Genomic DNA, 14705 nt, shown 5'->3' with positions numbered 1-14705 from the left:
AAAAGTCTCTCCTCCACATTCGAAGTAAGAAAACAATGATATTCCATGACAGACAGTGTAGCCAAGTGGCTGAAAGCTCAGATTCTGGCAGCAGACTGCCAGACTTTGAACCCCAGCTCTGCTCTATGCAGCTGAGTGTATGCAACCTCACCACAGTGAGCTGAACAATTCCTGTGTAGCTTCGTCCCCTGTGAAATGAAGATATGTGATAACTGCCTCCTATGGTGATGGAAGGATTAAATAAGTTAGTCCATGCAAAGCACTTAGAACAGTGCTCTGTAAATATCAGTTTAAGCAACACTGATCTAGTACATTTCTGGGGCGCACATGCCTGAAGACTTTGGGGCCTCATCTCATATCCCAGGCAACTAAGTTAGATTTTTAATGGGAAGTGGGATCTGCTTTTTTTTTTGAGACAGGGTCTCACTCTGTCACCCAGGCTGAAGTACAGTGGCACCATTTTGGCTCACTGCCACCTCTGCCTCACAGGTTTAAGCAATGCTCATGCCTCAGCCTCCTGAGCAGCAGGGATTACAGGTGTGTGTCACCACACCCAGCTAATTTTTGTATTTTCAGTAGAGACAGTGTTTTGCCATGTTGCCCAGGCTGGTCTGGAACTTCTGGCCTCAAGTGTGGTGGCTCACGCCTGTAATCCCAGCACTTTGGGAGGCTATCTTGGCCTCCCAAAGTGCTGGGATTACAGGCGTGAGCCACCACACTTGGCCCAGGATCTGCATTTTTAATGAGTGCCATGTGTCCGTACAACCCCATGTACAATAGCTCTTAACAACCCCTGCCCTAACCCATGGCCAGCCAGTTTCATCCTTGGGTTTCATCTGACCATCAGTCAAGAAGGTCAGGTTCCAAGAAGGAATCCCATTTATCTCTAAAGATGCAAAACTACAACTGGCATTTTAAATTATTGAAACAGTAGCCTATGAAAATTAAGATTATTCCATGAAGGAAATTTCTTTTAGAGTTTTTCAATTTTGTTAATTCAGTTGTAGCACTTTCTTCTTCGAAAAGAAAAAAAAAAATAGATTCTTTTCCCGCATTGAAAATGACAGTCATTATATTTTTGTAACCAATTTTGGCATAAATCATTAAAAAATATTTTTTTAATTACACTTTATTGTTCTAAAAGATGATCCTAAAACTCTACAAAATCCCAGCGCACTCATGTGGCCAGTCACCTAGTTATTTCCAAATACCCAGATGTGTGACATTAGCTAGACAAAACACAGGAACTGAAGACACAACTTCTATCTCGACCTAAAAAAGGGCCACAGAAATATTCTATTTTCCAAAAGCATTTTAAACAATCCAGGGAGGGGAGCTTTTGTGAAACATTTTTCATGTTTTACGTTTCAGAAGTTCTTTCAGCAACCTGGGTTTTTCAGAAGACTAGAGAGTTAAAGAACATGAATACTTTACCTGGGCCAGCCACACTTTTACAACTAGGCCAGTCTCATCAAGTTCCCACCAGGAAGGCGATCAGAATTTCCACTCCACAGTAAAAGGAAGTAGAACTGGAAACCATGTGAAGATTTTCTTCAAGGAAAAGGTGGGGTTACTAAATAGGATGTAAGAGAAAAGAAATAAGAACATTTCAAATATAGAGTCCTAAAATCATTTTAAAGGAAGCATCTCTCTAAAAAATTGCAAATAGTAGAAATATTTTGTACTGAAAAACCAGGACCACAGACATCCTATCAGTGGTTCACCGAGATTCCCCAAAGGCCCTATAATTTTAGGGAGTGGCCATTTGGAGATACAGAGGCTGACAGAGAAACTGTAGCTTTACCAGTGAAAGCTTTCAAAAAAGCCCGAGTTTCATAAACACACTATCAGACCTTAAACACTTCCCAGGCTATACCAGAATCATCAAGATCTAGAAAAAGTGGTGGCTCACATCTGTAATCCTAGCACTTTGGGAGGCTGAGGCAGATGGATCACAAGGTCAGGAGTTCAAAACCAGCATGACCAACATGGTGAAACCATGTCTCTACTAAAAATATAAAAATCAGCCAGGCATGGTGACGCTCGCCTGTAATTCTAGCTACTCAGGAGGCTGAGGCAGGAGAATCGCTTGAACCCAGGAGGTGGAGGTTGCAGTGAGCCAAGATGGCACCACTACACTCCAGCCTGGGCAAGAGAGTGAGACTCCATCTCAAAAAAAAAAAAAAAAAAGATCCTGAAATGCCCCCAGAACATAAAAAGTAACAACTGTTGTGAGGTTTTACCAGAAGCTAGACACTGTCAAAGTCCTTCTTATGTGTTATTCCTCAAATCCTCACAACGCTGTACAATAGACCCAATTTCCAAATTAAGACAACATAAAGCTCATTCATTTGTTTATTTCATAAATATTCACTGGGTACTTCTTACATCAGGAACTCTAGAATATAGTGGTTAAAAATGAAGGGGGTGGGGATTGCTAATTAAAAGAAGCCTATCTGGAAAGGGTACCTATTGTATGATTCCAATTATATGACATTCTGGAAAAGGCAAACCTATGGAGGCAGTAAAAAAATCAGTGGTTGTCACGTGTTCAGGACAAGGAAGAAGGGATGAATAGGTGTAGCCCAAGGGATTCTTAGGGCAGTGAAACTATTCTGTATGATGCTGTCATGGTGGGTGCATGACATGAAACCTTTGACAAGGCCAGGCACAGTGGCTCAAGCCTGTATTCCCAGCACTTTGGGAGGTCGAGGCAGGCAGATCACAAGATCAGGAGATTGAGACCATTCTGGATAACATGGTGAAACCCTGTCTCTACTAAAAATACAAAACATTATCCCGGCATGGTCTGCACACCTGTAGTCCCAGCTACTTGGGAGGCTGAGACAGGAGAAGCACTTGAACCCGGGAGGCAGAGGTTGAGCCGAGATTGCACCACTGCACTCCAGCCTGGGTGACAGAGACTCCTTCTCAAAAAAAAAAAAAAAAAAAAAAACTTTGTCAAGAGCCATAGAATGTACAACACCAACAGTGAGTCCTAAAGTAGACTATGACCTTTAGTTAATGATAATAATACATCAATATTGGCCCATGAATTGTAACAAATACTAATTTAAGATATTAGTAATAGCGGAAGGTGGGGGGAGGAAGTATATGGGAATTCTGTACTTCCTACTCTATTTTTCTGTTAGCTTAAAATTGTTCCAAAATATAAAGTCTATCAACTTAAAAAAAGACAAATGGGGGCCAGGCGCGGGGGCTCAAGCCTGTAATCCCAGCACTTTGGGAGTCCAAGGCAGGCAGATCACAAAGTCAGGAATTTAAGACTAGCCTGGCCAACATGGTGAAACCTTGTCTCTACTAAAAATACAAAAAAAAAAAAAAAAAAATTAGCTGGGCATGGTGGTGCAAGCCTATAATCCCAGCTACTCAGGAGGCTGAGGCAGGAGAATTGCTTGAACCAGGACCCAGGAGGTGGAGGTTACAGTGAGCTGAGGTTGTGCCACTGCAATCCAGCCTGGGCTGCAGAAAGAGACTCTGTCTCAAAAAAAAAAAAAAAAAAGAAAAGAAAAAGAAAAAAGAAAAAAGATAAAGAAAAAGAAAAATGGGAATTGGGGGAACCACAGTCCCTACTATTATGAGGACTTATAGAGGCTGAGACAGATGCCAAACAAGGAAACAAAGATATAACAAGAAATATATAATTAACGAAACAAGGCAAATGATTGTGGCTGCATTGATGGAGCATGGTCAGGGAAGGCCTCTATGAGGAGGTGACAGTGAAGCAGAGACCTAAAGGAACCACCACACGACACAGGGGAAGAGTGTTGCACATGGAGGGAACAGCATGTGCAAAGACCTTGGGAAGGAAGGGAAATCTCCAAGCACAAAGAGGTTACACAGCTGACAGCAAAGCTGAGATTCACTTCACCTTTTGGTCCTAGCACCTCTCCTTTCTAAGGCCACTGTCTTGAATGTCAAACCTCACTCTTTCAAATTCTGGATCCCCTTTCCTATAGCCTCGCTGGATGGGTAAACATTACTTAAAATGGGAATAAATTCTTCCTTCGCCAATGGTAAAGTGTTCTGCCCACACTTCAATCAACAGAGGAAATTCCAGCGCTTTGCTTTCCAGCTATCTTTAAATTCGGCAGGATGGGAAGGTGATGGGGGTGGGGTGGAAAGGTTACTTTGTCATTTGGAAAAAAGGGCATCTATTCATTTTCCCAAAACGCCCAACACATACTGCTCAAGTCTTCTTGGGCACATCTCTTTGCATTATGAGCAAAGCTCCTGTGGTCTTTATAAATATTTATGATACATGACTGACCATGTTATATATACTGTGCTGTGCTAATATTAGTCATGGCTGAGAGTCTTTCTGTGCACGGAGCATGGTGATCATGAATAAACGGAATGGCCTCCTAGCCAGGGGAGTGAAGACATTCACTGCCATTGTTCTGTGGGTCTGCTTAAAGAATTTGCACATACACAAATCAAAATACGGGTACTCCTTTTTCCTGAAGAGAGAGAAAAAAAAAAAGAAAATCCAGACTGTTTCAGTCCATATGCAAAAGCATTTCAGAACTGAAAACATAGCATGAGAAGAAGAAAGAGGTAAATGTGTTCTTTTCAATGGAAAAAACAGCTGCTTGGGTCAGATAGAAACCAGATGGGAGAGAAAGAATCACAAGAGTAAAGCTGAAATGCATTCAGGAAAAAGACATCAGAGGCAAAATGTGCTCCCAAGTCAGAGGAGTGGTGACTCCCAGACTTTTCTTCCTGTGGTGCAGGACCACGGGGCTCAGAGGAATGAAGGCTCCTTCTCTGGGAACATGGAAGAAAAACTGAGGTGGATTCACCAAGTCATCTAAGAAACTGGAACTGGTCCCCAAAACAATTCAGTCTGTCTCCCCCCACATGGCCAGGTATCTCCATTAGAGACATTCAGAACTTGGCATGTCCTCTCAGGGAGCCTTGGAGTAGAAGGATGTGTCTGTGTTCTCATCCAGCCCCAGTGCTGGCAGAAATAAACCAGGCAGGCAGACTTCAAGCCTTTTAAGCTTGTGTTTATAGGAGCTCTCCTTCATCATGGTCCACCTGTCTTTTCACACGATTCTCCAGGACGTATGGACGGGTGAACTCAGAGGCTCTGCTCCAGTCCCAGCTGCAGCAGCCACCTTGCCCAGCAGACACACGATAGAAGCTTCTGGTGAACAGTTCCCTCCGTGCCGTGTTGTGGCTTTCTCACACTAGTGGAGCGTATTATTTGAGCTGCCACATGCTGACCACAGGCTTCCGCTTGCACCACATGCAGACCTCAAAGGAGACTTGCTCACGTGTGGGCTTCCCGCCGAGGCTTGCTGTGGTCCTGAGGCCGTGGCCTGGGCGCTGGCACAGCATCTAGCCACACAGAGCTGGAGACAAGCCTGCCTCTCTCCCCATCGAGTGAGCGTCCCAGGCTCAGACTCAGAGAGTCCAATCATCCACCTCATGTGACCAGTGTGGTTATCTAGCAGATTCTGCTTAGCATGATCCTAGCAGCTAACAATGTATTAACACACCGCACTAGGAAGAACAGCGTTAAGAAGACAGCTGGCCCCTGACCATGCCATGAAAGGACTGAGATGTGTCCAGACTGCTCAGGTCTCTCCACCCACCCCCAATACCCCCCCACCCTGAAGTCAGCCCTGCTCAAAGTGCAGTGTTTCTCAACGTGTATTAGGAATTCCAATCACCTGGGGGGCTTGTTCACAGGCAGATTCAGATTCCATCACTTTGGGGAGGAGGCCTTAGATAGTACAGCCCCATCTCATCCCCAGGTGATGCCAATGTTGCTGGTCTGCAGATTGCAATTTGAACAGCAAGTCCTTAGTAAGTAAAAAAAGGAAGGCTTTTATAAAGCTAGTTTGTCCCACCCTGCAGTCCACGGCTTTGAATGTGGCACAGTACAAATTTGTAAACTTTCTTAAAACATTGAGTTTTTTTGTGATTTTTTTTTAGCTTATCAGCTATCGGTAGTGTACGGTATTTTTTTAGCTTATCAGCTATCGGTATTTTACGTGTGGCCCAAGACAATTCTTCTTCTTCCATTGTGGCTTAGAAAAGCCAAAAGATCAGGACACCCCTATTACGAAGAATAGCACAGGCTGCTTTCACAAAGCTCTTTAATCTTAAGCCAATCACTAAATATCGCTGAACTTCGGTTTTCACATTTGTAATATGGTAATTATAATATCTATCTCACAGGGCGCTTTCAAATATCAAGTAGAATAATTTATATAAGAAACTTGTTATGAACAGGATCTTTACAGTTAAAAGTAAGACAACTTCAACTTGAACTCGTTTAAACAGAAAAAATAAAAGATACCTACTGGCTCCCATAAACTGAAAAGTTTTGGAGTGTATCTGGCTTCAGGCATAGCTGGATCCAGTTACTCAAATTATTTCTTCGAGCTACTTGCTTGCTCTTGCATTTTCCCTCTCAATTTCTCCCTCTGTCATCTGTTTCTTGCTCCCGCATGCCTCCTCTCACTACCTTCCTCATTCTTTCTTGTTTGGGGCTCTGCCCTTTTCTGTGTTGCCTTCACACGCAGGCAGCCTCTCTCAAATACTATGAGAAACACGGCTTCTTGCATTGCCAGGTCAAATAGTCTTTAGCATAGAAGTGAGACTTACATACACCTCATTTTGGAGGGGCTCTGATTGGATCCATTTGGATGCAGAACCCACCGTTTGCTTGAGACAATAGCAATAAACATGGGCATGGAGAACTATGAATGTCCTGCCTTGGTGCCCTCTCCTATACATACCAGGCTGGAGTGGAAGGACGTTAGTCCCCTTGATTGACTGTCTTATCTCCCTTCCTATCAAAACTTGCTCACCCGGGATCTCATTCACTTTTTTTCAGCTGTTACTTTAGAAAGGAATAGTATGCAGACTATCCTCAAATCAGGTGGTGAGGAAATGTCTTCTATTAGAGGCCAGAGACTTGCATTCTAATCCAAGTGTTGCCACTAACTGGCTTTGAGACTTCAGTCTGCTCTGGTTAACCTCCTTGTGGCTTACTTTCCCCATAACTTTTCCTCCATAACGTGAGGGTTGCCATCAATTATCTCACAGGCCTCTTATAGCTCAAAGGTCTCAGTCAGTATGATTTGTTCCTGATGGTACAACACCATTTGGGGGCATTCACATTTTAGCAGAGACTTTCTGGGATGGCAATGATTTGATGCAATGAATAAGCCACCAACAGCCAAAATGTAATAAGGATATTTGCATGAAGGAAACCAGGAATCTCTTTCTAAGCCTCCTGAACATCACTTCATGTGGACATTCACCTAATCGTGGTATTTTGAATTTGCTGTTCAAGTCTTTCAAAACTGTGGTTTCAATAACTGTGTTAACACAAGGGCAGAAAGCAAAGCTGGGTGGCTTTAGCCCACTTTCCTCCAACCAGTGGCTTTCCACTTTGTCTCCTACCGATGACTCCGGTCCTCTATTACGATGACTTGGCCAGCCCTTCCATGGCCCCCAGTCAGGTTTGTTTCAAGCCTACTTGACCATCAACATCTCCAGCCTCCAAAGTGTTCCTAACCTGTAGGTATCCACCAGCACTTCCCTGTCCTATTTCCCATCTCTTCAAACTCCTACACCCAAGTGGCAGATACTACATTCAATAAACTGTCGATTACTAATAGATACATACCCTCCAAAGCAACATATGCGTGTGAATAAAAATTCATGCTAAACTTTTCGATAACCAAGGCAAAAGTAAAATCTACCTGATTAAATCACTTTCTCTCTCTCTCTCTCTCTCTCTCTCTCTCTCTCTCTTGTTTTTTGTTTTGGGGACAGGGTCTCACTCCGTTGCCCAGGTTGGAATGGAATGCAGTGGCACAATCACAGCTCACTGAAGCCTCAAACTCCCAGGCTCAGATGATCCTCTCGCCTCAGCCTCCAGAGTAGCTGGGACTGCAGGAGTCCATCACCATTCCCAGCTAATTTTGGGTTGTTTTGTTGTTGTTGTTGTTTTATAGAGAAGGGCTTTCACCATGCTTCCCAGGCTGGTCTCAAACTTGTGAGCTCAAACAATCTGCTTGCCTTGGCTCGCAAAGTGTTGTCATTACAGGCGTGAGCCCCCACGCCTGGCCAAATTACTTTGAAGCAGCAGTTCCAAGGGAAAACACTCGATCCTAGTTATAAGTTAGCAGAGGAATTCATATGAGGGACTAACACAGAATGAAGAACAACCACTTAAAAGGCTGGTTGTTACATCAAGGCCGGTGTGTTCTTCACAGGGACTTTTTGTTAGGTCCTTGGGACAAGATGACCCTGAAGGGTAGAGTTGCCTAGTTTTCCTATGTGTGACCCTATCCATATAGGACAAAGTGAAGCCGAGAGTTGTCAGGCCCCACAGGTGGCCAAAGTTGTTCATTTAAGTCACTTGCTTGAATGGTGGACATTTGCATTGTCACAAAGTCTGATCATTTTTATATCCCAGATTCTCTCAGATCTAACACTACTCTCCTTCACCACTGCCCCCAGTCTTGAGTTGGATCACCACCACCTCTGGACCTACCTCATCTTTCTGCCTCCAACCCTCCAGTCCATTCTGCCTACATAGCCGTTAGGCATGACCCTTCCAAGACACGAAGCTCGTGGTGTGATACGGTTTGACTGTCTCCCCACCCAAATCTCATCTTGAATTCCCACATGTCATGAGAGGGACCTGGTGGAGGTAATTGAATCATGGGGTCAAGACTTTCCCATGCTGTTCTCCTGATAGTGAATTACTCTCATGAGATCTGATGGTTTTATAAAGAGGAGTTCTCCTGCAAAAGTTCTCTCTTTGCCTGGTGCCATCCATGTAAGATGTGACTTGCTTCTCTGGCCTTCCTCCACAATTGTGAGGTCTCCCCAGCCATGTAGAACTATAAATTCATTAAACATCTTTCTTTTGTAAATTGCCCAGTCTTGGGTATGTCTTTATCAGCAACATGAGAACAGACTAATACATGGTGCTACTTCAGGGCCTTCCCATCACCACCAGGTTGCAAAGGTCTCAGCCTGGCTTCCTGGACCCTTTATGTTCTGGCCTCCATCTATCTGCCAGACTCATCTCTCTTCCTCTGCTGGCCCGCTCCTTCACTTCTCTCCCATCTGAAACATTTTTAGCTCTTCTAAATGCCCCACAATCTTTGCCTAGCTATTCTTTCTCATTCTTCAGATCGCAGCACATCTTTCACAAATATTTCCTTGGCCTTTCCAGCTGTCCTTTCTCTGTGTCCACATCACATCCCTTCTCAAACCATCTTAGAATTGCCTCTGAGCTCACCGACCTGCTCTGTTGGCCTCAGCTCCTTAGCTGCAGAGCTCTGCCCCCTTTGCTGCTTCCCTGGCTAGCTACACGATCCTGAACGATCACTCCATTCCCCTGTGCCTCAGTTTCCTCATGGCTAAATAGGACTCATAAAGGTGCCTACTTCATAAAAATATTGGGCAGTAAGGGAGAAAATTCTCTAAGAGCTCTTTCACTGTGTTAAGTACACAGCAAGTGTGAATAACAATTATTATTATTGTCGTGAATAGTGTTATTGTATTAGGATAGGAATTTTTTCTTACTGTTTTAGTCCCCACACCCAGCTCAAAGTCTGGCACAGAATAAATGATCAGTAAATATTTGTGGGATGAATGAATGAATGTCGAATTATCTGGTTTTGTCCTCTTCATGGTTCTGCTGGGTCTTCACTTGATTTAGGTCTGTGACGATGAGAACCAATTATGTTAGCACCTCCCCAGTTTGTTTGCTCTGGTGTTTTTTCCATTTACTCTGTGAGGAGAAGGATTTCATTTTATGAAGAAGGGAGTGGGGGAGCCTGGTTCCAAAGGCCTGTTTGTTCTCATTATTAATTTTCCTCTCCTCTTCCAAGTAGAGTTTGAATGATTTGAATGTGCATTCATCTGGAAAGGCACCCTCATTCTCTCGTTTCATGCCTGGCTGCAATTAAAGTCAAAAGCAAAATTTAAAAATACAACTTTATTATAAAGTGAAAGAATTGTTGATCCAGGGACTGGCCTATAATCTCACAACATTACAAAAAAAAAAAAAAAAAAAAAAAAAGAATAAGAAAAAAGAATACCAAGCTGCCAACTTGTGGGCTTGGTCTTGCCAATGGAGACTCGAAACTCCAGAATCAATAACTCAGTTAACTTTGTTGGTTTCTAATGCAATTATAAGCACTGGAAAATTGCCCAAATGCTCAAAAAGAAACTAAGTTTCTACTTTAGAACATCCCCACCCCCTTTTCTAAAGAAATACTTGGGTGATAAAGGCAAAATAACTGAACGGGGTGGGGCTCAGCAGTTTCCAATGTCAGATCAGAGAGCTGTGGAATTTCAGAGCTGGAAGGAAGCTCAGAGGTCATCTCAAGGCCATTTTATAGATGTGATAACTGAGCCTCAGAGAAGGAAAGAACTTATCCATATTCACACAGTGGCCACAAATCTTGGGGAATCTCCATCTTGATCTGTTCATTTGTGCAAGAAATATTTAACTGAGATCCTATTTGGGGCCAGCAGTGTGCTAAGTGTGAGAAATTCATTAGCATATCAAACAGATGTGTTCTCTGCCCTTGTAGAACTCAATATTCTGCAGGGGATTCAGACAGTTGATGAATAAGCTAACAACAAGTATATAATCAATGGCCAGAAGGAAACAGATTGTTGTGATAGAGAGCTGCTTATATGTAGTGGTCAGGAAGGCAACTCTGAGAAGGTAATATTCTCAGCTTCAGCTAGGTCCTGGGAAAAGAGAGCTAGCTCAAAGGCCCAGAGACAGGGAAGAGCTTGGCAAAGTCAAGAAACTATAGGGAGAAGAATGTGGCTGGAGCACAGCGGATGATGTGGCATCCACATCCCTAAAGTGGGATATGATTGCACTTGCCAGCCCCTTTCTCTGAACAGCGATCCCACTAGCCTCTGGCAGGAAAAGAAAAAGCTGAAACCCAGCCTCTCACCCACTCTTTTCTGAGAGCTGGGAAACCTGTATCCACTGAACACAGACCTGTTCAACTTCCTTAGGAAAGTACTTTTCCTTCACAAGCCAGGGAAGAGTTTGAGCAGACTTAGGGTCAACTTCCAAATCAGGAAATAATCATGCCAAGGAGAGCATGGCTCCAATGAGGAGAGTCTGGAGAGGAGGTTCTGGTGTGGCAAAGTGGTTAAGAGCAGACACCATGGAGTCACATACCCTGGGGGAGAGGCCAGGTTTGACCATCATGGAGCGAGGCAAGTTGCCCGACTTCTCCGAGCTGCAGTTTTCTCCTCTGTAGAATGGGTACCTTGGAGTGGAAGTGGAGGAGATAGAGGAGATCACACTAATAAAGTATGCAGCGCCTATTGAGCTCTCGCTTGGAGCTACCTGCTGCTGCCAGCTTCCTTGGGCATGCACACCAACTGCCTGTGTGAGCATTCTAGCTCCCTCATCCCAGCACCAGTCCTGGTTCCACAGCCCCACTCCATCATCCTGCCTCCCACAGTGACCCACCAAATACCCACATGAACCGAAAGCCTGCACTTTGAGGCCCAAGGGCCATTTGGCTTAAGACCCCATAGGATGCATTCCCACACCATCCTCCAAATTCAACAGCAGAAGACAGACAACTTCACCAGAATTAGTAAGATAAATTGAGCTGTTTTTGTTTAAACACCGATGAGGTGATGTCTGGTTTTTATTAACTTTCGTAAGTAAATTATTAGTTCATACCAGAAACAAAAGTATAAACATGACCATATGATAAACACGGTTACTCGAACAGTCTGTGGATTGCATGAAGGCCACCAAGTGGCCGTGGATCTGGGACCCATAGGCTTAACTGGCTTAGGCCTCAGTTGCACTGAAATCCCAGCAAGCTGGCATTCTGGATGTCAGGGAAGTAGGTGTTCCTCTGCTGTACTCCTCATAGCCACTACCCCACACCCACAAAAAGTCTTTGACTCCATTGCTCAACAATGAATAACAACAATGATGGTAATTATAACAAGAGTAATACTTACAGAGCACTTCTGTGCTAGGCCCACTTCGCCCACCACAGCAGCCATGAGCCACGTGTGGCAAGTGAACACTCAAACTGTGGATCGTCAAAATTGAGACAAGTTATAAGGATAAAATACACACTGGACTCCAAAGATAGATTATGAGAAATACATATGCAATACCTTAATAATTTTTATATGGATCATATGTTGAAATAATATTATTTTGAATATGTCAGGCAATACATATTATTAAAATTAATTTCATCTGTTTCCTTTTTTAATGTGACTACCAGAAATGCTTACTTATGTGGTTCTCATCATTTTGCCAATGAACGGTGACTAAGTGTAAAGCATGGCACACGCATTATTATTTTCTTTTTTCTTTTTCTCTTCTTTTCCTTTTTTTTTTTTTAAGCAGAGTCTTTCTCTGTCTCCCCAGCTGGAGTAGAGTGGCACAGTCTCAGCTCACTGCAACGTCCACCTCCCAGGCTCAAGCGATTCTCCTTCTTCAGCCTCCCAAGTAGCTGGAATTATAGGCACATAGCACCATGCCTTTGTAATTTTTGTATTTTTGTAGAGACAGGGTTTTACCATGTCAGCCATATTGGTCTCAAGCTCATGGCCTCAAGTGATCCTTTTGCCTCAGCCTCCCAAAATGCTGGGATTACAGGCATGAGCCACTGTGTCCTGCCAACATGCATTATTTTCTTCTAGCCCCACAGGAAATCCTTTAGGTAGGGACAGTTATTACCCCATTTTACAGAAGATAATACTGACATTTAGTAGTCCTGACTTTAATCCCTCAAGGCCTAGCAATTGTTAAGGTGTCCTTCCCTGTATTTTCCCCTCTGAATTCTATTTCATTCTCAAGGCTTAGAATTCTGTAACCTGCCTTTCCCTGGAAGCCTCACAGTTCTCTTACTTCCCCTATTTCAATCTCTCTCTCTGTCTCCCTCCTTCAGATATTTGACGATAATACTTGTCACCTGTACCAAACAATAACATACTTAGATGACATCTGCAGTGTCTTACATTCTTGCTATTCCGCATTGGTTGGCTTTTTTGTGTGTAAAACATTATGTTCTCATACAGGGTTTTTCAAACTATGGGTTATAACCCAGTCATTAGTGGGATGTGAAACCAATTTGGTGAGCCATAGCTAAAAACTCTTTTTAGCTGAAATACCAAGAGCATAAAAGAAAACAGAACAGGAAAAAAAAACATATATTGTTTCCTAAAACTTTTGTATGTGTGTACTGGGCCATGATATAATTTACATTTCCAGCTAATACATGCCAGGCTTAAAACCCAGGTGATGGGTTGATCGGTGCAGCAAACCACCATGCACACGTTTAACTATGTAACAAACCTGCACATCCCGCACGTGTAACCCAGAACTAAAAATTAAAATAAAAATAAGAATAAGAATAATTTGCATTTCTGCCGGGCGCGGTGGCTCAAGCCTGTAATCCCAGCACTTTGGGAGGCCAAGGAGGGTGGATCAGGAGGTTAAGAGATCGAGACCATACTGGTCAACATGGTGAAACCCCGTCTCTACTAAAAATACAAAAAATTAGCTGGGCATGGTGGCACGTGCCTGTAATCCCAGCTACTCAGGAGGCTGAGGCAGGAGAATTGCCTGAACCCAGGAGGTGGAGGTTGCAGTGAACCGAGATCGCGCCATTGCACTCCAGACTGGGTAACAAGAGCGAAACTCTGTCTCAAAAAAAAAAAAAAAAAAAAAAAAGAATAATTTGCATTTCTGACTCTGAGGCTTAGTCACAAAAAGCTTGAGAAAAGCTGTGCTAGTGGCTTAGGGCATGGGTGCTGGTGCCTGAGTTTGAATTCAGGGTATTGCTGGCCAGCTGTGGGACCTTCTCCAAGTCTCAGTTTCCTCATCTGGAAGGGCTTGTGAAACCAGCGTGCTGGGCCCCATTCTGAGTTTCCGATTCAGCAGGTCTTAAAGGAGGTCTGAGAATGGGCGTTTGTAACAAGTTCCTGCGAGATACTGATGCTTCTGGTCAGGAAACCAACTTGAAAAACCACTGGTGGCATGCTGAAGAATATGGGCTCCGTTCGATAAACCTAGCCTAAATGCCATATGGTGCTGGCATGCATGCCTGCTCTGCAAACTCGGACGTCAAATCTGATTACATGTTTTAATCTAGTCTGTGCTTTAACGGCAGGACGTTCTGTATCATTCTTTTAAGACCTCTCCCAACACGCAAAACTGACCAAGAACCCCAGAACCTTATCAAGTCCGTAAGGATTTTACTACCCCTCTTCCTCAGGCCAGAGAAACCGCATTCAACAGTTACTATTGCCATTGCTTCCCACTAATGCCGGGCGCGCTGCTGAAGACTGGCCCCCACACCACTGCTTGTGGATGGAGCATTGGTTACTGGGTTGTCCTCACCCATCCGCGCACCTGCGGAAGCTCATTGAAGTCTCACTGTGGCTTTTAGCGTTACGGATTTTTCCCCGTTACACTCTCATACTCATTGTTGTTTGTTTGTTTGTTTGTTTGTTTGGTTTTTACCAAAGCGCATCCACTGCGCTACCAGCGCGGGCACCTGGAAGTTCCCACCGTCACACGCACCCTGCGCCCAAACCAGCCTACCCTTGTGAATTCTCAGCCCTTTGAGTTGAATCTAATCGTTAGTAAGGCTGTCCCAGGGAAATTTTATTTTAGGTACATCATCTCC

This window comes from Saimiri boliviensis, chromosome 8 (genome assembly GCF_048565385.1).
Source record: "Saimiri boliviensis isolate mSaiBol1 chromosome 8, mSaiBol1.pri, whole genome shotgun sequence".
Taxonomy (NCBI): domain Eukaryota; kingdom Metazoa; phylum Chordata; class Mammalia; order Primates; family Cebidae; genus Saimiri; species Saimiri boliviensis.
This window is presented reverse-complemented; position numbering follows the sequence as displayed.